Source organism: Nerophis ophidion, linkage group LG22, assembly GCF_033978795.1.
Source record: "Nerophis ophidion isolate RoL-2023_Sa linkage group LG22, RoL_Noph_v1.0, whole genome shotgun sequence".
NCBI classification, from domain to species: Eukaryota; Metazoa; Chordata; class Actinopteri; order Syngnathiformes; family Syngnathidae; genus Nerophis; species Nerophis ophidion.
Window position 1 is genome coordinate 18,079,612 of NC_084632.1, and position 11,060 is coordinate 18,090,671.

Here is an 11,060-nt window from a genome sequence, read left to right on the forward strand (position 1 = left end):
AGAGCCAACAACGACTACTTTGGGACTAATGATGGTCTACAACCTTATCTTTTTTAATCTGAATATACAAAGGATGAGCTACAAGTTTTAGAATCTGTTTGCTAAGCAGATCCAGCTTTAATGAAACACTAAACATTCATGTAGCAGTATCGCTTAGTACTAAACAAAATAAATATATTACAAAATAGACACTTACAATGTCCACTCTCACTCTGACGCTGACTGTTGGGATTGTTGTATCTTTCAGCTCCCCGTTTCGATAGTGAATTCAGCATGATCCTCTGTCTTTTGGTTTAACAAAAATGCTGGTTTGAAACGAGCATCTTTGCCGCATCTTCTTCGCAATTGTTACAGGTCCCAGGTGTGGTCACCTTAAGGCAGATAAATGACCTGCATAAAAATACAGGAATGAAGACAATACTTGTCGTTCTAATGCACATCGCTTCTCATTATGTACATAAAACCCATATTTTCAAGTCACATGCATTTATGTTATCATCCATTTTCCACTGCTTGTACCCCGATATCATGATCATTTAAATAGAAAACCTCGTTTCCATGAGTTGGGAAATCGCGTTAGATGTAAATATAAATGGAATAAAATTATCTGCAAATAATTTTCAACCCATATTCAATTGAATATGCTACAAAGACAAAATATTTGATATTCAAACCGATAAACTTTTTTTTTTGCAAATAATCATTAACTTTAGAATTTGATGCCAGCAACACGTGACAAAAAAGTTCCTGAGCCCATGTGGTGATTTCCTTTAGAGATTGATGTCGGTTTTTGATACAGTGCCATGTGAGGGATCGAAGGTCACGGTCATTCAAAGTTGGTTTCCGGCCATGCCGTTTACGTAAAGTGATTTCTCCAGATTCTCTGAACCTTTTGATGATATTATAGACTGTAGATGGTGAAATCCCTAACTTTCTTGCAATTGCACTTTGAGAAACGTTGTTCTTAAACTGTTTGACTATTTGCTCATGCAGTTGTGGACAAAGGGGTGTACCTCGCCCCATCCTTTCTTGTGAAAGACTGAGCATTTTTGGGAAGCTGTTTTTATACCCAATCATGGCACCCACCTGTTCCCAATTAGCCTGCACACCTGTGGGATGTTCCAAATAAGTGTTTGATGAACATTCCTCAACTTTATCAGTATTTATTGCCACCTTTACCAATTTTTTTGTCATGTGTTGCTGGCATCAAATTCTAAAGTTAATGATTCTTGGCAAAAAAAACATGTTTATCAGTTTGAACATCAAATATGTTGTCTTTGTAGTGCATTCAATTGAATATGGGTTGAAAAGGATTTGCAAATCATTATATTCCGTTTATATTTACATCTAGCACAAATTCCAAACTCATATGGAAATGGGGTTTGTATGTCAGGGGTCTCAAAGTCACTTCACCTGGGGGCCGCTGGATGCAGAGTCTGGGTAAGGCTGGGCCTCAAGAAAAGATTTTGTTAAAAAACATTTGCAGACTCCTCATTATGTCGAGTTGTATAGTGACGTTTCAAATTGTATGCCTTGTGCACCCATCTTTCTCTGTGCAAATGAGACACGCCGGAGTACTACCTCTGTGCTCAACAAAGAAATATTGCATCTCCCCTGGAATTATCTTTGCTCATCACAAACCTTTCCCTTCACTGCAGGCTTGAAAAAGACATGTTTGGGGTTGTGGAATATATTTGTATTTAGCTGACGCACGGAGAATAATGCTACTTCTGCAATGTGTGTCGTTCCGCATTTCCTCCCTACAGCAACACGGCAGTCGGCGGATAATAGCCGGGAAAGTACCGGGATAGCGAGCACAAAAAAGTGATGGCTCCCGGAGTGTTATGCGGCGTCATATATAAATATATGTAGTGTTCATCGTGTGAGGCAATGCAAATTAAACAATAAAAAAACAAATAACGGTTTGAATTGGTCCAGGTTATCAGGGACTGTTTTTACTGACGGACAGGTGTCGCGGTGTGACTGCAGAGGGGGGGGGGGCGGGGTTGCCCACACATGCGGTCCTCTCCAAGGTTTCTCATTGTCATCATTGTCACCGACGTCTCACTGGATGTGAGTTTTCCTCTCCCTTATGTGGGCCCTACCGAGGATGTCGTTGTGGTTTATGCAGCCCTTTGAGACACTAAGGATTTAGGGCTATATAAATAATCATTGATTTATTGATTAAATGAACCCATTTGCCATTTAGATGAAAATAGATATGCCGGCCCCCAAAAAGCACCTTTTTTTTTAATCTAACTCTGGCCCCCAGAGTAAAATAATTGCCCAGCCCAGCCCTATTCTCTCCTCTCATTTTATGACGTTGCAATACTCTGCGGTTCCACTGAGTGGCACTGTGACCATAAAATCAACATAGCGTCGGCTTTACCTTTGATGATAATTTAACAACATCCTCTCTTTTACAAACTTGTAACCCAGCCTAACACGTCAGCATCTGCACAATATACATACTATTACAACAAATGTTGGTTTGGAGGGATTATATTGGCACAACTGGACAGTTTACTAACCTGAATCAAAATACGGACAGACAACAAACCATCAGCGCCGATTCATGTCTTTTTTCTGCACGTTGCTTCTGGCGCAAAGAGGAAACGCCCCTCGTTTTACGAACCGGCAGCAACCGGAGACACGCACTCAAAGGTTCCGCCTGGTCTCTGTGCAATAAACCCTACACCTGTAGTTTCATTTTTCAAAAACAACTGTTCAGATATAAAGTATCAAAGTTTAGCGATCACTTATTGATTGATTGAAACTTTTATTAGTAGATTGCACAGTACAGTATATATTCAGTACAATTGACCACTATATGGTAACACCCCAATAAGTTTTTCAACTTGTTTAAAGGCCTACTGAAATGAGATTTTCTTATTTAAACGGGGCTAGCAGGTCCATTCTATGTGTCGTACTTGATCATCTCGCGATATTGCCATATTTTTGCTGAAAGGATTTAGTAGAGAACATCGACGATAAAGTTCGCAACTTTTGGCCGCTAATAAAAAAGCCTTGCCTGTACCGGAAGTAGCAGACGATGTGCGCGTGATGTCACGGGTTGTAGGGCTCCTCACATCCTCACATTGTTTATAATGTGAGCCTCAAGAAGCAAGAGCTATTCAGACCGAGAAAACGAAAATTTCCCCATTATTGTATTTCAGCGTTGGTCATTATTGTGGTACTTGGGATAACCAAGTTTTGGTCTGAGGTAGTACTTGGTGAAAAAAGTTTGAGAACCACTGATATTGTGACAGTTCGCTGGCATCGTGTTGATGGTTCGTTCTCTCAATTATGCAGTCGGACTTGGACTCAGCGTGAATGTAAGAAATTATGATTTATTAACACTAAAAAACAGTCTAAGAACAGAAAACTTGCACAAGGCATAAACAGGCAAAACAAAGAGCTAGCATGGGAGCTAGAAAACAGGAAGCATAGTGTGGAAGCTAGCAAGTGCAAAAATAGTTTTACCACAGTCGGGAATCAGCGTTGTCACCTGTTGCATGGAACAGAAACTAGGAAACGAGGACGAGTAATGGAAAAGGCAGGCTTAAATACAGAAGCAGGTGACACCAATGCGTGACTATGGCAATAGAACAAACAGGAACTAAGGAAGTCAAACACTAACAAGATGTGATACGAAAACGGAACAAAACCAGAATATGACATGATCCGGGCAACGGATCATGAGAGATATAGATCATTACCTTATAGACCAGGTCTATTCAACTAGCGGCCCGCGAGCCACATGCGGCCCGCCAAAGCTTTTCATTTGGCCCGCTGAACATCGCCCAAATAGGCTTGATGAAACCATTCAAACTCGGGTTGCTCGTGTATGCAGTACTCCCACCAACCCGCAGGGGTCAACAGTGAGGCATGTGTGTCACAATGAAGCAGCGGTGGGGTGAGTAGAAGAAGAATAGTCTCTACACCAGGGGTGTCAAACTCATTTTAGCTCGAGAAAAATCTATTCACACTTGGGCCGTAATGGTAAAAGTATGGCATGATAACTTCAAAATAAAGACAACTCCAGGTTGTTTTATTTGTGTTACTTTGGCCAAAAATACAACAAGCACATTATGAAAAAGTACAAATTAGAAATAACCCTCTGGACAAAACACTTTAAGTTTGTCGAAAATTTTGAGGAAATTGGTGCAGCTTCAAAAACACAATGAGCTTAGACCTCATCTCGGTGAATCTACAAAGCCACAATTAAACTTTAAGTCACAGTCTTTCTGGGATTGGACAAAAAATACAGCATGTAAACTCTTCTTGGTGTCAAATAACTCCTTTGTCATGTCCATGTATTACTCCAGTGCTAACTCATTAAACCGTAAGAAACAGAGTTAAAAACTCTTCAAAAAGGTTTGACGGAGACATTTTGGGGCAACACGGGTACCAAATGACGATGTGTACGAAGCAGAAGATACACAGTCGTGCTCATAAGTTTACATACCCTGGGAGATTTCATGATTTCTTGGCCATTCTTCAGAGAATATGAATGATAACACACAAACCTTTCTTCCACTCATGATTAATGGCATTAATTATTGGCAAACAACTGTGTTTGCTCTTATTAAATCAAAATGACAAAAGAAAGTACCCAAATGACCCTGATCAAAAGTTTACATACTGCAATGAGTTTGATCTGATAACATGCACTAAAGTTGACACAAACAGGTTTGAATGGCTAATCAAGGTTTTAATCCTCACCTGTGACCTGTTTGTTTGTCATTAATGTGTGTGTATAAAAGGTCAGTGAGTTTCTGGGCTTCTCACAGACCATTGCATCTTTCATCCAGTGCTGCACAGATGTTTCTGGATTCTGAGTCATGGGGAAAGCAAAAGAGTTGTCAAAGGATCTGCGAGAAATGGTAATTGAACTTCGTAAAACAGGAAAAGGGTATAAACAGATATCTGAGCAATTGAGAATGCCAATCAGCAGTGTTCAAACGCTGATTAAGAAGTGGAAAATGAGGGATTCAGGTGGTCCAGCAAAGATATCAGCCACAACAGCCAGGAAAATTGTTCGAGATACAAGGAAAAATCCACAAATAACATCAGCTGAAATACAGGACTCTCTGAAAAAATGTGCTGTGGCTGTTTCAAGATGCACAATAAGGAGGCACTTGAAGAAAAATGGGCTGCATGGTCGAGTCGCCAGAAGAAAGCCATTTCTGCCCAAATGTCACAAAGTATCGCATTTTCATTACGCCAAACAGCACAGGGACAAGCCTCAAAACTTCTGGAACAAAGTAATTTGGAGTGATGAGACCAAAATTGAACTTTTTGGCCATCTGACCATGCAGCCCATGGGCCGTCTGAAAAAAATCTGAGCAAATTGCAAACATCCGACTCTTAACGACTTGATAACAAAGTATGAATTTTCTGCCCCGATCAAGCGCTCGAGTCGTTGATTCCAGTCGGACTTTTTCAGCGACGAACACAGTGTTCCAAACAAGCAGCAACAATGGTAGAAATGCACATGTGTAAGCTTCATCTGGAAACTGCTAAGTAGTTATTGTGCAAAAAGATATTTAGAGTTTTGTATTAAAATTGCTGACTTTGTGATGTTCGTATTCGTGGTCGCGTTGTTTTTTTGTCTGAGAGTAACTCGGCTGATCAAAGCTCGTTTAATGCATGTACCGCTAAATTTGACCAATAGACTGCGACAATGTACTGTACTGTGCAATCTACTAATAAAAGTATCAATCAATCAATGTGTGCGACGTGTAAATGCATAAACATCTGTAGTTTGTTGTGTGAATGAATTAATATTACACATTTGATTTCATTTATATGAAATACACAATGGACGTTATATATTTGTAATAGTTCTTCTATATTTATATTTTCAGTCTTAAAAACTTAAATGAAGGAAGAAGTCTATATGTCTATGGATGTTCTCGTTCATACAGGTAATTGTATTCTCTGGGCATTCTAGCGATCGCAAGGGGATTGTTCGGTTTGTCTTAGAAGAAGTGTAAAGAAATAAAACTGAGGAAGTAAAATATTTCAGAAGAGGGAACATCAACCCACAACAAAACTTCTGGAGCTTCTGTTTCTTCATGCAGCTTACTGGCTTCACCCGCTGGAAACGAGTAGCGAGGGCAGAATATTGAACTTATTGACGGTGCAGTGTGAAAGCCGATGTATTTACTTTACAATGAAGTAAACACAGTCTCAAAGGAATATAATCAGCCGAGGCACTGCCACTTTCTGACAAAACATCCACATTTCGATGTCCGACCCCCTGCATACTTGCCATTTTCCGGGAGACTCCCGAAATTCAGCGCCTTTCCCGAAAACCTCCCGGGACAAATTTTCTCCCGAAAATCAGGCGGAGCTGGAGGCCACGCCCCCTCCAGCTCCATGCGGACCTGAGTGAGGACAGCCTGTTTTCACGTCCGCTTTCCCACATTATAAACAGTGTGTCTGCCCAATGACGTTATAACTGTAGAATGATAGAGGGCGAGTTCTTGGTTTCTTATGTGGGTTTATTGTTAGGCAGTCTCATTTACGTCCTTCCAGCGCGGTAACAACACACAACAACAGCAGTCACATTTTCGTCGACCGTAAAGCAGTTCGTCTGCCGTAAACAGCAATGTTGTGACAATTTTAAACAAGACAATACTGCCATCTACTGTACATGCACCACAGCACCTCCAGGCAACACCTCCAGGCAACTTCAACCCTTTACTAATGCCCTCCTCCATTCACATCTCTACTCCCCTGATTGTAAATAACCTAATGTAAATAATCAAATGTATTTCTAATGTATATACTTTTTCTTATGCTATCTGAACTCACTATGTTCTCTGTTTGCTGTACATATCCTACTAAGTAAGACCTACACTGTTTCAATGTCCATGTCTCTGTTGATACAATTGTTGATGATTGAAGTACTGATATCAACCAAAGCTCCTCATCCCACCCCCCGGATTGTAAATAATTAAATAATTCAATGTATATACTATGATGATTAACTTGTGTGATGACTGTATTATGCTGATAGAATATATTTGTACCATGAATTGATTAACATGGATCCCGACTTAAACAAGTCGAAAAACTTTTTCGGGTGTTACCATTTAGTGGTCAATTGTACGGAATATGTACTGTACTGTGCAATCTACTAATAAAAGTTTCAATCAATCATGCATATGTGACAATAACATCAACGGCTTTTAGAAAGTGCAGTGCACAACTGCACACACAACAGCTGTAAATATACTCCTCCCCTCTTAACCACGCCCCGCCCCAAACCACGCCCCCCACCTCCCGAAATCGGAGGTCAAAAGTTGGCAAGTATGGACCCCTGGGACCTCGGGCTCTTGAAACTTTGGCCCTTTTCATTATGTAGTTGAATAGCCCTGTCATGGACACTTTTTGAAGTGATCTTTGATCCGAGGAAAATGTGGCAACTGTTCATTTGTAGTGAAATAAAGTCAACACGTCGTGTCATGTTTAATCAAATAACCCAAGTGTTGCATTAATATTTGTTTTAGGTTATAAAATATATTTTTAAATGCACAATATAACTTTATTTATGTCTCACAATAATGAAGAAACATTTTATCTGTTTATTAATCAGCACCCATAGAAAACATATTTCTTATTTATTTTTTATATATTGTAACAGCAAAAACCCATGAACATATTGTTATTCTGCTGGATTACACATTATTTAAATTGTAAAACACAGTGTAAAAAAAAAAAAGATATCAGCCCTCTTGGTTGAATAAACTCACAATATTTTTTTTATAAAACATTGAAGACCCTGAGACAACATTTACAACAATATTTTACAAAAAAAATGGGATTGTCTGACAGAATCAATACAAGTACACAAGTAAGACAAGAATTTGTGTACACATGTGTTTAATAATTTAAATATCGATATAAAATGTTTTAGAGTTAACATTCTTCAGATGAAAGTTCATTTGTGTTTACAATAATGGCACTGCCAAGTTTGCAGGAGAGTATACATAAAACAAACTCATTCAATCCATGTCACCAGTAAAGATAAAGAAATCATTCCTGCAGCCACGCCCTATCTTATCATTAAAGGCCTACTGAAACCCACTTCTACCGACCACGCAGTCTGATAGTTTATATATCAATGATGAAATATTAACATTGCAACACATGCCAATACGGTCGGTTTAGTTTACTAAATTACAATTTTAAATTTCCCGCGGAGTTTCTTGTTGAAAACGTTGCGGAATGAAGACGCGTGTTTGTGACGTTATTGGTTGAGCGGACATTTTTAGCCCAGCACCACTTACGGCTAAAAGTTGTCTCTTTTCATCGCATAATCCCACAGTATTTTAGACTTCTGTGTTGCTGAATCTTTTGCAATTTGTCCAATTAATAATGGAGACTATAAAGAAGAATGCTGTTGGTGGAAAGCGGTGGATTGCAGCTGCCTTTAGCGACCGAAACACAGCCGGTGTTTATTTGTTTGTTGTGAAGCTTTAGCGAACATGTTTCTCCAACACATGTCAACCAGCAAGTTTTTGGATGAGAAAATTGTGATATTAAGTCGGCTCTTACCGGAGACTTGTGCGGCGTTAGCGTCCTCCTGCAGCAGCTGTCAACTTTGCTCCTCCATTGGCTTCTCTCAGAGACAATGGCGGTCACCGCAGCCCTCCGACTTTCAGGTATGACTTTATAATCTCATTAAAACAATATCAACACAATAAGCAGATAAGTGATTTTCCAGAATTAGCCTAGTAAATGTGTCAGAGTTATTTTGTGACGAACCCCAAGATGCAGAGATGGAGGCAGGCATGGAATGAGTAAACATGATTTTAATATAAATACTAAGACAAAACCAAACAAAGGGTTCAAACCAAAAGCACGCAGGTGGCCGGATAAAAAACAAAAAGCCTTTAGCATAGAAGCTAACAAGAAACAAAAATGAACTTTAGCATGGAAGCTAGAGGATAACAAACAGAAAAACTGGAAATAGCTGTGGCTAACAAAAACAGCTTACCGTTACGACGACCAGGACAAGATGTAGCACGACAGGTAATAGCTGAAATGATGCCAGACACGACAGGTAGCAAAGACACAAGAGTGACATGAGGCAACGACAATACAAATAACAATACAATACAATGATCCAGCCCTGACTGGAGGAACTAAGCAGGTAAAGTAGGAGCTGGCTGATTGACATCAGGTGTGACTATATGCCAATCAGCCGCAGCTGAGTGAAAACAGGACACAGGGAGACAAACAGGAAATAAGAGCACTAGACAGGAACTAAGGACAGGAAATACTAAACACACAGAGGAGAAACTAAAACACAAACAAACTGTCAGTGGAAACTCTGACAATAACATCTGAATTGCTCCAACTGCACTCGCCTTTTTCCCCCTTTTTTTCTAGTGCTTCACTCTAACTTTCCTCATCAATGAATATTTCGTCCTCGCTTAAATTAATGGGGAGATCGTCGCTTTCTCGGTCCAAATCTCTCTTGCTGCTGGTGGCTATGATTATAAACAATCTGAGGATGTGAGGAGCTCCACAACCCATGACGTCACGCGCACATCGTCTGCTACTTCCGGTACAGGCAAGGCTTTTTTATTAGCGACCAAAAGTTGCAAACTTAATGGTCGATATTCTCTACTAAATCCTTTGCTCTTGCCCAGCACTTGTATTAGCAGTTTAACCAGATGGAGACATGCGTGCTTTGTGTTTGCATGCTTGATGAACAAACTAATTTCATAGCAACAGCACAGCAACTTAATATACAACAAACTGGAGGCAAAAATTTGTTTCTGTCACGAGATGATAGAAATCTAAACAGTAAAGCACTAAAACCTACACAGCATAACCAATATTGTGACAATGCTGCATTTTGGTCAATAAAACAAAAAATTAGGTCCACCCACGATGGTTATAACCAGAATTTTGTAGTACAAACACTACCGGTACTATGGAACTATTTGAATATTGTTGTTTATTTTACTTAATTAATGACACTTTACGTTTCACTGATAAATATTTGACAAAATATCTTAAAGGCCTACTGAAATGAGATTTTCTTATTTAAACGGGGATAGCAGGTCCGTTCTATGTGTCATACTTGATCATTTCGCAATATTGCCATATTTTTGCTGAAAGGATTTAGTAGAGAACATCGACGATAAAGTTCGCAACTTTTGGTCACTAATAAAATAGCCTTGCCTTTACCGGAAGTAGCAGACGATGACGTCACCGGTGTGAGGGCTCCTCACATCCTCACATTGTTTATGATGTGAGCCTCCAGCAGCAAGAGCTATTAGGATCGAGAAAGTGACAATTTCCCCATTAATTTGAGCGAGGATGAAAGATTCGTGGATGAGGAAATTTAGAGTGAAGGACTAGAAAAAAATGAAATAAAATAAAGTTTAAAAAAAATACGATTGCATTGGGAGTGATTCAGATGTTTTTTAGACACATTTACTAGGATAAATCTGGGAAATTCCTTATCCGTCTATTGTATTAATAGTGTTTTAGTGAGTTAAATAGTACCTGATAGTCGGAGGGGTGTGTCCACGGGTGTGTTGACTCCAGTCTCTGAGAGAAGTCACGAAGCTGCAGCAGAACAGAAGCTCCGCTGATCTCCGGTAAGAGGCGACTTTTTACCACACTTTTTTCACCGAAACCTGCCGGTTGACATGTAGTCGGGACCCATGTTCGCTTGACCGCTCTGATCCATAGTAAAGCTTCACCTCCGGTAATTTTAAACAAGGAAACACCGTGTGTTTGTGTGGCTAAAGGCTAAAGCTTCCCACCTCCATCTTTCTACTTTGACTTCTCCATTATTTATTGAACAAATTTCAAAAGATTCAGCAACACAGATGTCCAGAATACTGTGTAATTGCGCGATGAAAAGACACTACTTTTAGCCGCAAGTGGTGCTAGGCTAATATGTCCCCTCCAACCAATAACGTCACAAACACGCGTCATCATTCCGCGACGTTTTCAACAAGAAACTCCGCGGGAAATTTGAAATTCTAATTTAGTAAACTAAACCGGCCGTATTGGCATGTGTTGCA